The 17,962-nt window shown below is 36.5% G+C and overlaps 1 non-coding gene and 1 pseudogene across 1 annotated transcript; both read left to right on the top strand.

Moving 5' to 3' along the window:
- Nucleotides 1-443: 443 nt before the first annotated feature.
- LOC114106259 (small nucleolar RNA U3) lies at nucleotides 444-654 on the top strand. Its single transcript, XR_003585160.1, has one exon. It is a non-coding gene; the product is annotated as a small nucleolar RNA U3 (small nucleolar RNA).
- Nucleotides 655-13,958: 13,304 nt separating this feature from the next.
- LOC114106253 (myelin protein zero-like protein 1 pseudogene) lies at nucleotides 13,959-16,814 on the top strand (annotated as a pseudogene).
- The last annotated feature ends 1,148 nt before the right edge of the window (nucleotides 16,815-17,962 follow it).

Raw genomic sequence — 17,962 nt, 5'->3', positions numbered from 1 at the left:
CAACTGGGGGAATTTTTACAACTGCACAGATTACATACACACAGAACACTTTGCTGTAGGATCTAAACTGTGTCCCAAACAGCAAGTCCTAATGTGGACTGCATTCATTCAGAGGAAGAGGTGCTTTTTTTGTTTTTATTTTTATGTGGTGCCAGGGATAGAACACAGTGCCTCACGCATAGTAGGCACGCTCTACTGAGCCACAATCGCAGCCCCTTTTTTTTAATTAAAAAAAATTATTTTTTAGTTATACATGGGAACAATACCTTTATTTTATTCGTTCTTATGTGGTGCTGGAGATTGAACCCAGTTCCTCACACATGCAAGGCAAGCGCTCTACCACTGAGGGTATGCTCTGTGATAGAACGCTTGCCTTCCATATGGGAGGCCCTGGGTTTGATCCCCAGCACTACAAAGAAAAATTTAAAAATAAAGTTAGCAAAAAGACTTTCAGAGGTCATTTCTATTCTTAATTACTAGAGAAGTTTCTCTGAACAGGTACATCACTGGAAGCCACCAGGAGAAGCCACAATGTTCTCTCCTGAATGTGAAGCCAGCTATTGGTGTAGTTTCCCTACAACTGCCATTTGCCATTGACAACTGTTCTTTTCCTCCTTTGGGAGAGTAAGGGGTGGAGAATGCAGTTATAATGGAAAGTAAATAAACAACACAAAAGTGCTTTATTGGCTTTTAGGAAGCAGCTCTTGTAATCCTCTTTATTTATTTATTTTTTACTCATTATTGGAAACTGAACCCAGGGTCTCATGTGTGCTAGGCAAGCACTGTACCATTAAGCCACATCCCAATGCTTCTAATTTTTATTATTTATTTATTTTGGTACTAGAGATTGAACCCAGGGGCACTTAACCACTAAGCCACATTCCAAGCCCTTTTTATTTATTTATTTATTTTTGGAAACAAGGTCTTGCTAAATTGATTAGAGCTTCACTTAGTTGCAGTGGCCGGACTTGAACTTGATCCTCCTGCCTCAGCTTCTCAAGCCACTAGGATTACAGCCGTGTACCACCACATCTGGCTTGTAGATAGCTCTGAGTCATTAAGTTTGAATTTTGTTCTTCTAGGTCAAGATTGTTTTCACTGTTCTTCCCATTCATTTCCAAACCAACATTAGCATTGGCTTGACAAGTTCTGCAGAAAGCCATCTGGTACTTTGTTAATCTTATTAGTGGTCTCTTGTATGTGATTGCACTGATCTGTAAATCAATTTGAGGATTATTGCCATATTAACAATATTATCTTCTGGTTGATGAACACAGAATATCTATTTATTTAGTCCTTTTATTTCACTTAGCAATGTTTTGTCACTTTCAGCGTTAAGATTTATGATTCTTTTGTTAAATTTACCCCCAAGTACCTTATCCTTTTTGATGCTATTATAAAAGTAATTGTTTTCTTAATTTTATTTTCAGATGTTTTCATTGCAAGAACATAGAAACATCATTGATTCTTTAATATTGATCTTGTATTCTTAAGCCTTGCTAAGCTGACATATTAACTCCAATAGTTTGTGTGTGTGTGTGTGTGTGTGTATACACTTGGGATTTTTAAATATACAAAACTATGTCATATATGAACATAGTTTTACTTCTTTCTTTTCAATTTGGATGTCTTCCAGTTTTTTTCCCCCCAATTCCCATGTGTAGAATGAATGTTGAGAAAGATGGCAGGAGCAAATATCATCCTCATGTTTCTGATTTAGAAGAAAGCGTTCAATCTTTTGCTGTTATCTATGTTACTGGATGTGGGTTTTTCACAGATGTCTTTTATTGGCTTGAGGAAGTTCTCTTCTATACCTAGTTTGTTGAATGCTTTTATCATAAAAGCATGTTAGATTTGGTCAATTTTTTTCTTTTAATCTTCAATTAAGACAAAAATACTTTTCTATCCTGTATTAATATAATACATCACATTGATTAATTTTCATATGTTGACCCAACTTTACATTTCTGGGGTAAATCAAACTTGATCATGTTTTACAATTCTTTTTAATATACTGCTAGATTTGCTAGTACCTTATTGAGGATTTTTGCACATGTATACAATATAGCTCTATATTTTTCTTGTGATATCTTTGTCTGTTTTTCTTATCAGGGTAACACTGGCTTTACAGAATGAGTGGAAACATGTCCCCTTCTATTCTGTTTTTTGGTGAGTTTGTGAAGAATTGGTGTTAGTTCTTCAAATTTTCATTTGGGGATATAGCTCAGTGGTAAAGTGTTTGCCTAGCATGTGCAAGGTCCTGGGCCCAATCCAGGAAAGAAAACAAACAAACAAACACCTCTGTTTTAAATGTTCAGTAGAATTCACCACTGAAGCCATCTAAGCCTGGACTCCTCTTGATGAGGAGGTTTTTGACTTCTAATTCGATTTCTTTTTCTTTTTTTTAATATTTATTTTTTAGTTTTCGGTGGACACAACATCTTTGTTTATATGTGGTGCTGAGGATGGAACCTGGGCCGCACGCATGCCAGGCGAGCATGCTACTGCTTGAGCCACATCCCCAGCCCTTTTTTTTTTTTTTTTTTTAAGTCACTTTCTTTTGAGAGAGAGAGAGAGAGAGAGAGAGAGAGAGAGAGAGAGAGAGAGAGAGAGAGAGAATTTTTTTAATATTTATTTTTCAGTTATCGGTGGACACAACATCTTTATTCTATTTGTATGTGGTGCTGAGGATCGAACCCAGCGCCCCGCGCATGCCAGGCGAGCGCGCTACTGCTTGAGCCACATCCCCAGCCCCCTAATTCGATTTCTTGTTAAAAATCTATCCAGATTTTCCATTTCCTCTTAAGTCAGTGTTGGTAGTTTTTGTCTTTTTAGCAATCTGTCCATTTCATGCAGGTTATCTGATTTGTTGGCTTTTTGTTGTTCATAGAGTTCTGTTATTTTTATTTCTGTAATGTTATTAGTAATGCCAACAGTTTTATTCCTGAGTTTAGTAATTTGAGTCTTATTTTTTCTTGCTTACTCTAGCTAAAGGTTTGTCAATTCCGTTTTTCAAAAAACCAACTTAGTTTTTATTAATTTTTCCTATTGTTTCAATTCTTCAGTAGATTAGAAAGAATAGTTAGTCTTCTTTCATCTTTTTTTTTTTTTTTTTGGTACCAGGGAATGAACCCAAGGGTGCTTAACCACTGAGCCACATCCCCAGCTCTATTTAATATTTTAGTAAGAGACAGGGTCTCGCTGAGTTGCTAAGTGTGTCCTAATCTGCTGCGGCAGCTGTCTTTGAACCCGTGATCTTCCTGCCTCAGCATCCAGAGTTGCTGGCATTATAGGCATGGATCACCACGCCCAGATCATCTCTCTTAATATAGTTATTTGGTGTTATAAATTTGCATCTGAGCACAATTGGCATCCCATAGTTTTGGTACATTTTTTGTTTTCATTTACATTTGTATCCAAGTATTTTTAAATTTCTGCTGTGATTTTTTTTTCTTCTACCCATTGGTCATTTAAAAGTGTGTGTTTTTTTTTTTTTTAAAGATAGAGGAGAGAGAGAGAGAGAGAGAACTTTTAATATTTATTTATTTATTTTAGTTTGTTTTTTAATTTAACTTTTATTTTTTTTATTGGTTGTTCAAAACATTACAAAGCTCTTGACATATCATATTTCATACATTTGATTCAAGTGGGTTATGAACTCCCAATTTTACCCCAAATACAGATTTCAGAATCACATCGGTTACACATCCACATTTTTACATAATGCCCTATTAGTAACTGTTGTATTCTGCTACCTTTCTGCCTGACACAATATCTTTGTTTGTATGTGGTGCTGAGGATGGAACCCGGGCTGCACACATGCCAGGCGAGCACGCTACCGCTTGAGCCACATCCTCAGCCCTAAAAGTGTGTTGTTTAAGTTCTGCATGTTTGTGAATTTTCCACATTTAATTTTATTATTTATTTATTTATTTTGAGATGAGGCCTCACTGTTTTGCACATGCCGGTTACAAACTCCTGGGCTCAAGTGATCCTCCTGCTTCAGCCTTCAAGCATCTGGGACCACAGGTACATATCACCACACTTGGCTTAATTTCTACTTTCATCCCACTGGATTGGAGATTTTTAAAAATAATTTCAATTCTTTTAAATTTCTTGAGTTTTTTTACAGCCTGCCATACTCTATCACAGAGAATGTTTCAAGTGAACTTGAATAGATGTGTATTCTGTTGTTGTTTGGTGGCATGTTCTTTAGATATCTGTTAGGTCTAGTGGTTTATAGCATTGTTAAAGTCTTTTTATACTTTTTGTCTTTTTTATTCACTATCGAAAATGTATATTGAAGTTTCCAGCTATTATTTTTAAATTCTCTATTTCTTCTATCAAATCTGTAAGTTTTTGTCTTATGTATTTAGGGGTTCTGCTGATAGATATATATTATACACACTCACATACTAATAATCAGTATGACTCCCTAGTGGGTTGTTCTTTTATCACTATAAAATTTTCTTTCTTATCTCTGGTAACAATTTTTTAAAAGACTGATTTTGTCTGGGGCTGGGGTTGTGGCTTAGTGGTAGAGTGTTTGCCTAGCATATGTGAGACCCTGAATTCGATCCTAATGTATCTCTTGTAGTTTAGCGTATAGTTAGAGCATATCTTTTTCTTTTAACCATTTGCTAATCTATGCCTCCTAAGTAACATGTTTGATACAGTTACTTTTAAGTATAGATAAAATAAAATTTATTTTTGCCATCTTTTTTTTTTCTACATAGCGTATGTCTTTTTAATTTTATTTTTTAAATTCCACTATTACTGACCTTTTTTGGGTTAAATAGATAGTTTCTATTATAACATTTTACTTCCCTTAACATGTCTTTTTCTGTATATTTATTTATTTATTTATTTGTGGTTGCCCTGAGAATTACAATTAACATTTAAAACAAACTCGTTACAATTAACATTTAAAACAAACTCGTTCCAATGAATACCAAATAACCTTCAATATCATACAAAAAATTTGCTCTAATATAATTCCATTCCCTCTTCCACTTTGTGTTATTATTATCACAAATTATATTTGTAAGCATTATAAGCTCATCGTGCAGCTTTATAATCTCTTGGTAGGTGTCCTTTAAATAATTATAGAAGAAAAAAGTTAGAAATGCATACTGTTTATACTATCTATGTATGGAATCTAGTTATGCCATCTAGGTTTGTGTAAATACACTCTGTGATGATGTTCACATGACAAAATTGCCAAATGTCACATTGCTCAGAATTCATTCTTCTTATAGAATGAAACATGACTATAATTGTCATTGATTGGTTTTGTCAAATCCCATGAGGACAGGGCTACAAGTAGGGCTACTGGCACCCAGTGAGCTCCAACTTAGGTCAAATGAAGACAAGTCTTGAAAATGTAAAGTTTCTAGGGAGCTATCATTCAGGACAAGAAGTGATAGTTCTTGAGACGGAGCTTTTGAGGTACTTTAAACTTGTTTTTTCCCCTCAAATGACCTCTATACTGTTGTTTTTCACAGATAACATGGTTGTAAGTTTGTTGTCAGGGGTACTGCAGAGCTGGGAAAGAGGGATCAAAATAAGGCAAGTTAAAAACATTGCAGGACTTGTTCTTACTGAGAGTTGGTTGTTTTTCTTCAATCAGTACTGCTCAGAGTATCATAAACCTTGATTAATTCCAAAGTTTTGAAAAATGTGACTTTTTACAATATTTGCCAAGTTACTATTACTTTTACGGAACAGTAGGTCTTTGAAGGTTTTCTCTCCTCTGGAAGTGCCTCCTCTCATTTGTTTTATTTTTTCAATTTTTTTTATATAATTATTTTTTACTTTTCTGCGGACACAACATCTTTGTTTGTATGTGGTGCTGAGGATCGAACTCTCGAACCCGGGCCGGACGCATGCCAGGCAAGCGCGTTACCGCTTGAGCCACATCCCCAGCCCCTCTCATTTGTTTTAAATCTAAGCTTGACTATCAACCAGTTATGTGACCCGAGGCTTTACTTATATAACCTTCCTACTTCTTTGTCTTGGGAGTAATAAATGATGTACTTCAGATAATATCATATAATACTTAGCAGTACTAGTTTAAAATGAGTTTTCACCAAATATAAGCACTTCTGCTGGAAACTGTGGTCTTTTCCACAAAGCTCTTCCTCCCTACTGATTCTACCAGTAGTGTACTACCTTAAACTCTACAAGTGATACAGAAGCACATGCCTGTAATACCAGTGACTCAGGAGGTGTAGACGGAAAGATCACAAGTTTGATTAATAATGTTATTGTGTACATTATCAATTATTTTTTCTTGCTGAGTAGTTTTTCATTGCATGAATGTACTATGATTTGTTTATACATTCAGCAACTTATTGAGGTCCTGACTCAAAAAAAAAAAAAAAAAAAAGGACTGGGAATGTAACTCAGTGGTAAAGCACACTTGGGTTCAATTTGAGTACCAATAAATAAATAAATAAGAATTTTAGACTCAGCTTTTCCACTCTTTACCAGTTTTATATACTTGTTGATTTTCAGAGATACCAATGAGAAATAACATGACATATTTGAAAGGATTCAATTATAACCATAAAGAATACCAGTATTTTTCAAATGTGACTCTCTCTAATAATAATCATAAAATCGATAAAATGGAGGTTGGGAGTGTTAAGAGTGTATGCTTGGGCTGGGGATGTGGCTCAAGCGGTAGCGCGCTCGCCTGGCATGCGTGCGGCCCAGGTTCGATCCTCAGCACCACATACAAACAAAGATGTTGTGTCCGCCGAAAACTAAAAAATAAACATGAAAAAATTCTCTCTCTCTCTCTCTCTTAAAAAAAAAAAGTGTATGCTTGGCAATGTCCAAGGTCCTGAGTTCATTCCCCAGCTCCACAGAAATAAATAAAGTTTAAAAGTTAAAAAAAAATCAATAAAATAGGTCATGATTAGGATTTATAAGAGATAGTATTAGAGTGCATAATACATATTATTTAAAATAAAACATATTAAAACTGACTTAACAAAGCTAAAATTATTATGATATTATTTAATTATTAATTTTAAATAAAACATGTATATGAGTATTTGATGGTGATAGAAAACATATTTTTACTCTGAAACAGTGCAAAAATTTCTAAAACACCTGGACCACACACTGTTAAGTCGATACAAATGTTCATATATGATGGTCACTGTGACATCATCTCAAGGGTCAGGTCAATGTAGTTGAGCTGAGAGTTTAGGTCAGTGTTAGATCACTTGCCTAGCATGCCAAAAACCCTGGATTTGATCCCCAACACTTTTTTATGTATATTACTCTTTATAGATAATATACCCACTTTAAGCAAGCAGTGAATGTATTTTGATTCCCTGATCTTTTCACAGATCTTATTTATTTAGTCAAATGTGTAATTCAGTTTTCAAAAGGGTAAAAAAAGTATGCATTGAAAAGACTTAGTCTTGGGGCTGGGGATGTGGTTCAAGCTGTAGCGCTCTCGCCTGGCATGCGAGAGACCCGGGTTTGATCCTCGGCACCACATACAAACAAAGATATTGTGTCCGCTGAAAACTAAAAAATAAATATTAAAAAAATTCTCTCTCTTTCTCTAAAAAAAAAAAAAAAAAAAAAAAAAAGACTTGGTCTCCAACAATACCAGAGAGGCAACAAATGTTATTGCTATCTTAACAGGATTCATGATTAATTCCATGAACATATATAACAACTTTTTTATTAACTTCTAAGTCTTGTGCCTTCTTGCTTCTTTATTTAATCATATGTCTTGGAGGTCATTCCATATCATCTATTAAATCCTTCCCCATTATTCTTTACAGCATTCCACTGAATGGATGGGTCATAAATAACTGATCCCATTTGGAGGGACATGTAAATTGATTTCAGTCTTTGGCTATTACCACAATACTACAATGAACAATTATTACTTTTCCATAAGGAATCTAGCCTGTATGTTATTAAAACATATTTAAAAGCAACTATAATTAAATTGACTTCATAAGGGCAGGCAAATAGATAGATAAAAGAAAAAAAGAATATGAAATCCAGAAACAGGCCTCCAAATATACTGAAACCAGTTTTTTTTTTTTTTTTTTTTTTTAGGGCAATTCTATTTACTCTGTTTGGAACACACTGGTCTATTGCAGGGAGGGACAACATTCAGTCTCTGAAGAAAAACAGTTCAGCCTTTTAGTTCTGACTAATCCTGGCTGAAAATAGTTCACTGGATTTGGCTTCATTGAAATAAATATAAAGGCTTGAGTTATCCATGAAAATATGACTTGAATTACAAAATTAATTTTTATGTAATAGGATTTCTTCCCTTTCCCACTGTTTTCAGTCTTTCCAAAGGCATGTAACTTTATAAAGTTGACTTTTGCTATTATTATAAAATATACATAACATAGGATTGATAATTTTTTTTTCATTTTTTTTTTTAGTTGTTGGATAAAATACCTTTATTTTATTTATGTGGTACTGAGGATGGAACCCAGTGCCTTGCATGTGTTAGGCAAGCACTCTATCGCTGAGCTACCAGCCCAGAATTGATGATTTTAACCAATATTAGTGTCCTCTTCAGTGGCAGTGACTTTGTTCACATTGTTGTGCAACCATCACCACCATTCATCTCTAGAAAATTTTCATTTTCTCAAAGTGAATTTTCATCCCTAAAAAAAAAAAAAAACTTCCTTTACTCTGCTTCCCTCAACTCCAGACAACCTCTATTCTTCCTTCTGTCCTCATGAGTCCAACTACTCCACCTCATGTAAATGGAATCGTGAGTCTGGCTTTGTGACTGGCTTATTCCACTTAGAATAATGTCTTCAAGGTTCATCATGTTGGAGCACATATCAGAATTTTCTTTCCTTTCAAGGCTGAATAATATTCCATTGTATATTTATGCTATATTTTCTTTATTCATTTATCTATTATTGGACTTTTGGGTCACTCTACATTTTGGTTATTATGAACAATGCTGCTTGTGAACATCACTGAACAAGTATTTCTTGTAATCCCTGCTTTTTATTCTTTTTGAAAATACCCAGAAATAGAACTTCTAGATTATATGGAAATTCTATTTTAGTTTTTTTAAGGAACCATCGTATTCTTTTTCATAGTGACTACACTATTTGATGTTGCTACAAGCAATGTACAAAGGTTTTAATTTCTCTACATCCTCATCAACACTTGTTATTTTGTGTTTTAAAAAAAATGATAGATTTTATAATGGATGTGGAGTGGTCTCTCACTGTTTCTTTTTTCCAGTATTGAGAACTGAACTCAAGGCTTTACATGTTGGGCCAGGGCAAAATGCTATACCATGACTATATCCCCAGTATTGTGTCATGAGCAGTCTATGGGCTGTGCGTGTGGACTAGAGTGCTTAGTAGCCAAAGGAGGGGATAGGTCTGGCCCTGCAAAAAAAAAAAAAAAAAAAGGATTAATTGCATGATGCAGGTGAGCCTCCTGGCAAGCTCTGCCTAAGATCTAACACAGCACCTGGGATGGGTGTGACCTGCCAAGATGTCAGTCAATCTGCTGAACACGGGAGACATCTTAAAGCAAGACTCCGCCCTTGAAACCTTATTCCTCCTTTGATGTCCCCTTTATAAAGTAAACCAAGCTCAGCCCTCTCTCCTTCCAGTGTGGAAGCAGGACCCTTAAGTTCGCAGGGCCATCCCGTCCGCGATTTTAAAAACTACTCTCGTGTTGTGTGATTTTTCGCCACCTTCTCCTTAGCTTAATGTTGTAGCCAGCTTGTTTAAACCCAGTTTGTCTTGACTGCACAAGTACTGTATTTTTTTTTCTCCTTGAGGCAGGGTCTTGCTAAATTGCCCCAGGCTGGCCTCAACTTGTCATCTTCTTGCCTCAGCCTCCTGAGTAACTGAGACTATAGATATATGCTACCTCACCCTGTGTGTGTCAGAATTCTGAGGGGATTTTTAATCTCAGTGCCAAGCACATCACTTGGGACATACTAGGAGTTAAAGAAATCTTTGTAAAGGAAGGAACATCTACATGAATCCTTTTAAAATGGTATTTTAATGCTTATTCCTTTGTGTTTCTTAAAATCTATAAATGCTTTATCTTACCTATATCTATTTTTAATTAAAATGTTTCCAGAAATATGATTTTTTTAAAAATATATTTTTAGTTATACATGGGCACAATATCTTTATTTTATTTATTTTTATGTGGTGCTGAGGATCAAACCCAGGGCCTCGCATGTAAGAGACAAGTGCTCTACTGCTAAGCCACAACCCCAGCCCCTAGAAATATATGATTAAGAATGCCTCACAGTAGGCACTATACTGAAAATATTGAAAGGCATTAATTAGTGTCTCAAGATATCATATTTTAGGTAGAATTACAGGTTCACATAATTGGAAGGCACTTTGGGAAGTGATTTAGTCTATCACATCATTAATATATATCAGCAGGAATTATCACATTTAAACCAGCACAGCCATGAAAAAAAAAAAAAAAGCTGCTTTTTTTTTTTTTTTTTTTTGAGGTAAGCTTTCATTATGTTGCCCAGCTGGCCTTGAACTCCTGGGCTCAAGGGATCCTTCTGGCCTCAGTCTCCTCAGTAGCTGAGACTACAAACATGAGCCATGCATGAGCTCTGGAGATATATATATATATATACACATATACATATATTTAGTATAAATATATATATATAAAGACATACTAAATATATGTATATGTATGTATATATATATATGTGTGTGTGTGTGTGTGTGTATATATATATTCCTGATCAAAGATGGTGGATTAGAAGAAGGGTACTTTCCTGTTGCTCTGTAGCTCCAGATTCACGCCGCAGGAATACTCCTTCTCAGCAATGTATGTAACAGAGGGAGTTAGTATAGTGAGACTCAATATTGGATAATCACAGACTCATAAAGACCCCCAAATTTGGGTACCTGGAACAGAGGAGGAAAATGAGTACATTGGCACCTAGCCAATGGTGGCAGCAGCACCAGTTCACCATAGAGGAGAGTGGTAAAAAACAGAAAGAGAGGAACATAGCTGCCTGAACAATAAGGCAGTCTGAAATTAGCTGAACCAGAGGCTGCACAATGAGCTGGTGTTTGATGAGTGCTCTGGGTTTCTAACTGTTAAGTGGAGAGCTGAGGCAGGGAGTCATCTAGAGAAGGACAGGCTGTAGTCTGCTGCTGTGGGAGCCCAGAAGATCACTGCAAATATTGCCATATAGTCCAGGAAATGCACCTACGTGTGGCAGAATGTGACTGAAATAAACACAGAGACTATTGTACTCAGGGGTTCCAGGTCAGAGGTATAGAGCTGAGTGCAACTTGTTCTTGTGAACAGAAGAGGGTCAGGAAACTGAGTAAATAGGTGTGATTATACTTGGGAACTGAGCTTAGGAAGACCATATTTGTGGGCAATAGAGTGTGCAAGATCTGTGGAGGGTAGATTACCCCACTCCATGAACAGAATTCTTTAGCAGCCCTAAGATCCAAATACCCAACACAGATTGGCATCTGCTGGGCCCTAGGGGTTGACTGATCTAAACTCTCCTGAGCAGATACCACCTGGAGCAGATACTGCTTGACAAAGCTCCAAAGGTTCAGTGAGAGCTAAACCCCAGCTGCTGTAACTTCCCACATAGAACTCTCCATCAGCCCTGCTTGGGAGGGCATTGAACTAGTCTGTTCAGGAGAAACTGCAACTGACAAGACTTCATATTCCATCCTTTTTACTCTGGTAAGAATGGAAGCTGAGAGCTATTTCAACCACCTTTGGTTCCAGGTCATTGCAGTTGGAGCTTAATGAGCAACACAAAAAGAGGACGAGTTTAACAATTTTCAGCATTTGCTGTATCAAAGGGGTACATAGCTCAAGAAGAAATGGAAAGAAGGATAGTTCAACATAGGCAGAGAACATTCTCCTCATCAACAATTTTGACCACCTGGGTGGTGACAATTCTTTCATTTTCCTTAAGAACTTTTTTCCTTTGGTGTTCTTGCTGTGCTCTTCTTAGTTTGTGGATATACATACAAACATACATATACATATATACTACATACATATGTGACTCTATATGCATTCAAATATGTTTCATTTTTATCACTTTTTAATTCATTAGTTATTTTGTTTTATCTTTTGAGGGGTAGGGGTATTTGTTTGGTTTAGTTTTTATGCTGCTGTGTTCTCTTTGTTTCTCTTCTTACTTTTTCTTCTCCTTCTAATAGCCAGATTCTCTTGATCTCTATTTTGTTTCTTTTTCTCCTTCTTCTTTATAAACATCACTTGGTACTTCTGCTTTCTGTTCACATTTTGAATATTCTGAAACTTTGTTTTGTCTTCATGAGTCACTTTCTTTTCTCTTAATGAATTGCATTTTTACCATCTTTTAGAAAAATATAGTTTATATAATCCCTGCTCCAGTCATTCATGTTGTTGTGGTTATCAGTAGTGCGGATGGGGTAGTTGACATGTTTACTTTAAGGCCAGATCTAGTTTATGGTTGTTTACTGTTGTTGCTATTGTCAATTGTTGACCTGCCATTCCTGTTTTAGTGGTAATTAGTGTGGTAAATGTCACAGAGGGTATTTATTTTAATGCTGTATATTTTTCACTGCTATTGTTTATCTTCCCCTTTTCTATGAGATACTGGGAATCTGAGCTACATCCACAACCCAGCCAAGACATAGCATACCCTGCTCCACATACAAACTAACCTTGATCAAACTTCAGCAACACTTTATTTTTTTAAATTTTTTAATATTTATTTTTTAGTACTCGGTGGACACAACATCTTTGTTTGTATGTGGTTCTGAGGATGGAACCCAGGCCTCATGCATGCCAGGCCAGTGCGCTACCACTTGAGCCACATCTCCAGTCCCTTCAGCAACACTTTAACATAAAGAATAGGGGAGAGCCAGGCACGGTGGCACACACCTGTAATCCTAGCAGCCTGTGAGGCTGAGGAAGAGGACTAGAGTTCAAAGCCAACCTCAGCAATAGCGAGGCACTAAAAAACTCAGTGAGACCCCATCTCTATATAAAATTCAAAATAGGGCAGGGGATGTGGTTCAGTGGTCAAGTGCCCCTGAATTCAATACCTGGTTCCTGCCCCCCACAAAATAAAAAAGATTAGGGGAGCAAAGAAAACAAAAAAACAAAAACCTAAACCAATGATCAGTCCCAAGCACGAACAGCTAAAGGGTAGACCTCGGGTCTCACTCATGGACATCCACACCTACTGCAAAAACAGAGAACCCAGGTGTAGTGGTGCATGCCTGTAATTCCAGTGACTTGGAAGGCTGAGGCAAGAGGATTGTGAGGCCATCCTGGATGAGGATAAAGCTCAATAATAGAGCACCTCTGGGTTTAATTGCCAGTGCTCCAAAAAACCAAACCAAAACAAACAAAAAGAAATAACACAAAGATTTTTGATATCACTCCTATGAGGGATCTCAACCCATATCCTTTTAGAATATTCAGTTGTTAAGGCTAGAAGAACAATCATAGAGGATGCATCCCATACATTCTGCTATATACAATACAACAGCCAGACCTATAAGAAGAAACCTACTCTTGTAAGACCTAAAGAGAAAGTGAGATCATCAAGCTCTGACACAATACACACTGTATCAAAGTACACTCATCATCACCAAAGAACTAGCAGTGAAAGTATACTACAAAACACACTTGGGAATATATTGAATAATTCACAACAATCTGCTATCCCAGAAAATTTCACCAAGAGGAAGCTGTGACCTCAAAAGGCCCATGCAATCCATTCCAACGTACACAAATTTCAACACAGGAATACAAGAATGAAAAAAACAAGATAACATGATACCTACTAAGGTTTATAATTCACCAGCACCTGACTCCAAAGACATTGAAGTGGATGAAATATCAGATGAAGAATTTAAAAGACTGATTATAAAAATGATTAATGAATTCCAAGAAAACAACATGACTTAAGCATGGTAGTTCAGGATTTAAACAAGAAATTCAATAGAGAGATAAAAAATACTGACAAAGAACCAAACAGAAATCTTGAAAATGAAGAGCTTAATAAATCAAATAAAAATCAGTTGAAAGTTTTTCCAATTGAGCAGACCATGAGAAGACAGCAGCTCAAAGCTGGAAAACAAAGTGGCCAGCCTGGAATAGTAACACTGTATTAAAGAAAAGAAAATAAGTAAACATGATCAGAATATACAAGAATTCTTACAATTAAAAGAACAAATTTAAGAATAATTGGAATTGAAGAGGGTTGTCATATGCCTTCTAATGGTATGAATAACCTCTTTATGGAAATAGTAAAATTTTCCAAACTTTAGCCATGAGATGGACGTGCACACACAGGATGCATTCAAAACTCCAAAGCGACAAGATCAAAAAGATCCTCTCCACAACATGTTATCATTATACAGAATTATAAAAAACGATTAATGAAATACAAGAGAAACAGAAACACAACTGAATGATTTAAAGATTTCAGTATAGGCTATTGATGAGAAGTTGAATAGGGAGATAGAAATTATGAAAAAAAAAAAACAAAACACAAGCAGGTTCAAATAGAATTTTAAAAGCCTTAAGAGAAAAACAAAATATTAGAGACAAGCCAATCAGTATTACTTTGGATTTGTGAGTGAAAATTCTAAAATCAAGAAGGGCTTGATAGGATGGGTTCCAAGCCATGAAAAAATAATTGTCAATCAAGATTGCTTATATCCAGCAAAGCTATTCTTAAACATAGAAGAAGAAATAAAAACCTTCCAAGATAAGCAGAAACTAGAAGACGACGACGATGATGACGACGATGATGTCTACAGTATCTAAAACCTCCAATGTTCATGAATAGGCAGATTAATATTGTTAAAATTATCATATTACCCAAAATGATCTAAGTATTTAACATAATCCCTATCAAAATATCAGACAGTCTACACAGAGTTAGATTTTTTATAAGTCCTAAAATTCATATGGAAGAATAAAAGACACAGAATAGCCCTGCAATTCCAAGCCTACAAAAAAGCAATACTGGAAGACATCACAATACTGGATTTCAAAATATACTACAGAACTATAGTAACAAAAACTGCATGGTTCTGGCATAAAAACATAAAGATAGATCAAGAGTTAAGAGTAGAAGTCCCAGAGACAAATCACAAAGATACAATCATTTGATCCTTGACAAAGACACTAAAAACATATGTTGAAGAAGAGCCAATCTTTTTAACATGTTGCTGAGAACACTGTATACCCACATGTAGAATAATGAAACTAGACCTCTATCTCTCATACTGCACTAAAGTCAACTCAAAATGGATTAAAGACAACCTAGGAATTAGACCAGAAACTCTGTAACTGCTAGGAGAAAATGTAGGGTCAACATTCCAAGATATTGGTAGATGTTGGCAATGACTTCCTCAGTAAGATTCCTAAAGTTCAAGAAATAAAACCAGGAATTAATAAATGAGCAGACATACAAAAAATCTTCTATGCATAAAAGGAAACAATTAAGAGTGGGAAGAGAGTACCTACACAATAGAAGAAAATCTTTCCTAGCTACTACTCTGACATAGGATTAATATCCACAATACAAAAAGAGCTCAAAAAAAAAAAAAATGCCTCCAAAAAACCAAGTAACCCAATCAACATATGGGCACATGAACAACAGACACTTTTCAAAAGAAGAAATACAAATGACTAACAAATATATGAAAAAAACATTTTCAACAACTTTATCATTTAGGGAAATGCAACTCAAAACTGCCATGAGAGCTGGGGTTATGGCTCAGAGGTAGAGCGCTTGCCTAGCATGTGTGAGGCACTGGGTTCAATCCTCAGCACCACATAAAAATAAAATAAAGATATTGTGTCTATCTATAACTAAAAAACAAATATTAAAAAAAACTACCATGAGATTTCATCACACTTCTGTTAGAATGATGGCCATCAAGAATACAAACAAGGTGGAAGTACAGAGCAGCAGCAGTGAGCCAGCTGTAGTGGGGAGCTGGTCTAGTGCCCATAGGAGCAGCTGCAGCAGTGGCAAGACCATAGCAGTGCCACCAGGAGCTGGCGCAGGAATGCAGCTTCAAGCCTTGACCATGGCTACTGCTGACCCTGATATTTGTGCTATCAACTGCAGGAGTGTCAGATTTGGCAGCATACATACCAAAAGAAATCTTTGTGTCAAACAGGACACAAGGGAAGCTGATGTGCAATTTCAAGTCTGCTAACACCAGCGTTGGGTTGATCTTTGTCTCCTGAAGTTTCCAGCCCTAGGGGGCCTACACTACTATGTTGTTTTTCTGCTACTCTCAAGGTGAAGTGTACCTTGGGAACTATCTACCATTTAAGGACTGGAGACCTCCATAAGAAAAGTGTGTCAATCAACATAGTATACAGTTTATACACAATGGCACCTATACCAGTGACATCAAGAACACTCCCTCGGTTGGCACATTAGGCTCTCTATGTTTGAAAAAGCCAGTCTGTCCTTTTTCTAGTGTGGGTTGTGGTGGGTATAGTTACTGCTGTGGTCATAAGTCTAACTCTGCTGGTCAGCATGATCCTGGAAGTTCTCTATAGAAGGAAAAACTCCTAAGTGGGATTACACTGGCTGCTGCACATCAGAGTTTCTGTCACCAGTTAAGCAGGCTCCAGGGAAGTCCCTCTTCAACACAGAAGGTCTAATAAAGAGTCTGCCTTCTAGATCCCACCAGGGCCCACTCATATACGCACAGTTAGACCACTCCAGAGGCAAACACAGTGACAAGATGAATACGTCAGAGTCTGTGGTGGACCTGAACATACTGAAAAATTAAGACCCAGAACATATCCTAAGCAAGAAACAAATCCAAAATAAACTCTTGTACACAAAATATAGCCCATAGCCATGTATGGCCTTAGGGACTCTGGCAAGGACAAGCACCTGAGTAAGCACAGAGCGAGAAAAAGATGTGAATGAAGGTATGTATTTAATCTTCCTGATGTGAAGCCAGTGTTGCATGAAGGGAAGATGGTATGATTCTACTTATGTATAAATTGTCTTGCTGTTTTTGTACATTCTTTCAGGGCCATTTACATTTGGGAGATTTCAAAAACATTCCTATCATCATCATTTAAATATGGTAACCTTTTGGAGACAGTAGCAGACCTTCTAGTGTTTCCAGTAGCTATGGCCTTTAAGTCCAAAGACTCAACTGGTCTTAACATTTATTTGTAGTTGGAGGATGAAAATCCTATGATGGAAGCACAACCAGGGGTCCTGTCTAGTGTTTAGTTGTGGCTTTTAGACAATATCTGTTAGTCATGCCACTTTGAGACAGTTTGAAAAGTTTGTGTTTAAGCTTTTCTAAAATATGGGTCAAACTTTATGTGTTTTGAGGACTTACTTTAATGTCACACCCTTTATATCATATCAGTTTGTGCATTCATATCAGCAAAAGATAGCCAAAGGTCCTCTAGGTACCATGGAGATGATTAAAGTAGAAAGGCCAGGGTTTGCTCCAGGAGTGTTGCACCTTTGGAGGCAAAAGGTATCAGTTACATTCTTTGCTGAGGTCCTTCCTTGTTGAGTCAGAGTGGAAACAACACAAACCAGAGAGGAGCTGCCTCCCTTCCCAGTAGGGGGAAATGGAACAGGCCTCCCTGGATTGCATTCCCCAATGTTCCAGATCTCTGCACAGGATGGACTTTCTCTGAAAGCTTTAGGCATGTTACAACAAGACAGCATCTGGAAGACAGACCTGGCTTTCCAAACAGCTTCTCTACTGCTTCAAATACACTTGAGGTTCAAGGGGTCAAGATTTTTATGAATCAAGTAAGGCTAGTATTGCTACTTCCAGACTCTCTTCTCTGTTCCTGTTTGGTTATTTAATCGTTACGTTTTGGTTTTTCTTGTTTCCCTCATTACTTAGAATTGATAAACAATGACATGAGGAAAAATCAAGTTAATTTATTTTCTCCCCAA

Source organism: Marmota flaviventris, chromosome 12, assembly GCF_047511675.1.
Source record: "Marmota flaviventris isolate mMarFla1 chromosome 12, mMarFla1.hap1, whole genome shotgun sequence".
Classification (NCBI taxonomy): Eukaryota; Metazoa; Chordata; class Mammalia; order Rodentia; family Sciuridae; genus Marmota; species Marmota flaviventris.
This window is presented reverse-complemented; position numbering and strand designations above follow the sequence as displayed.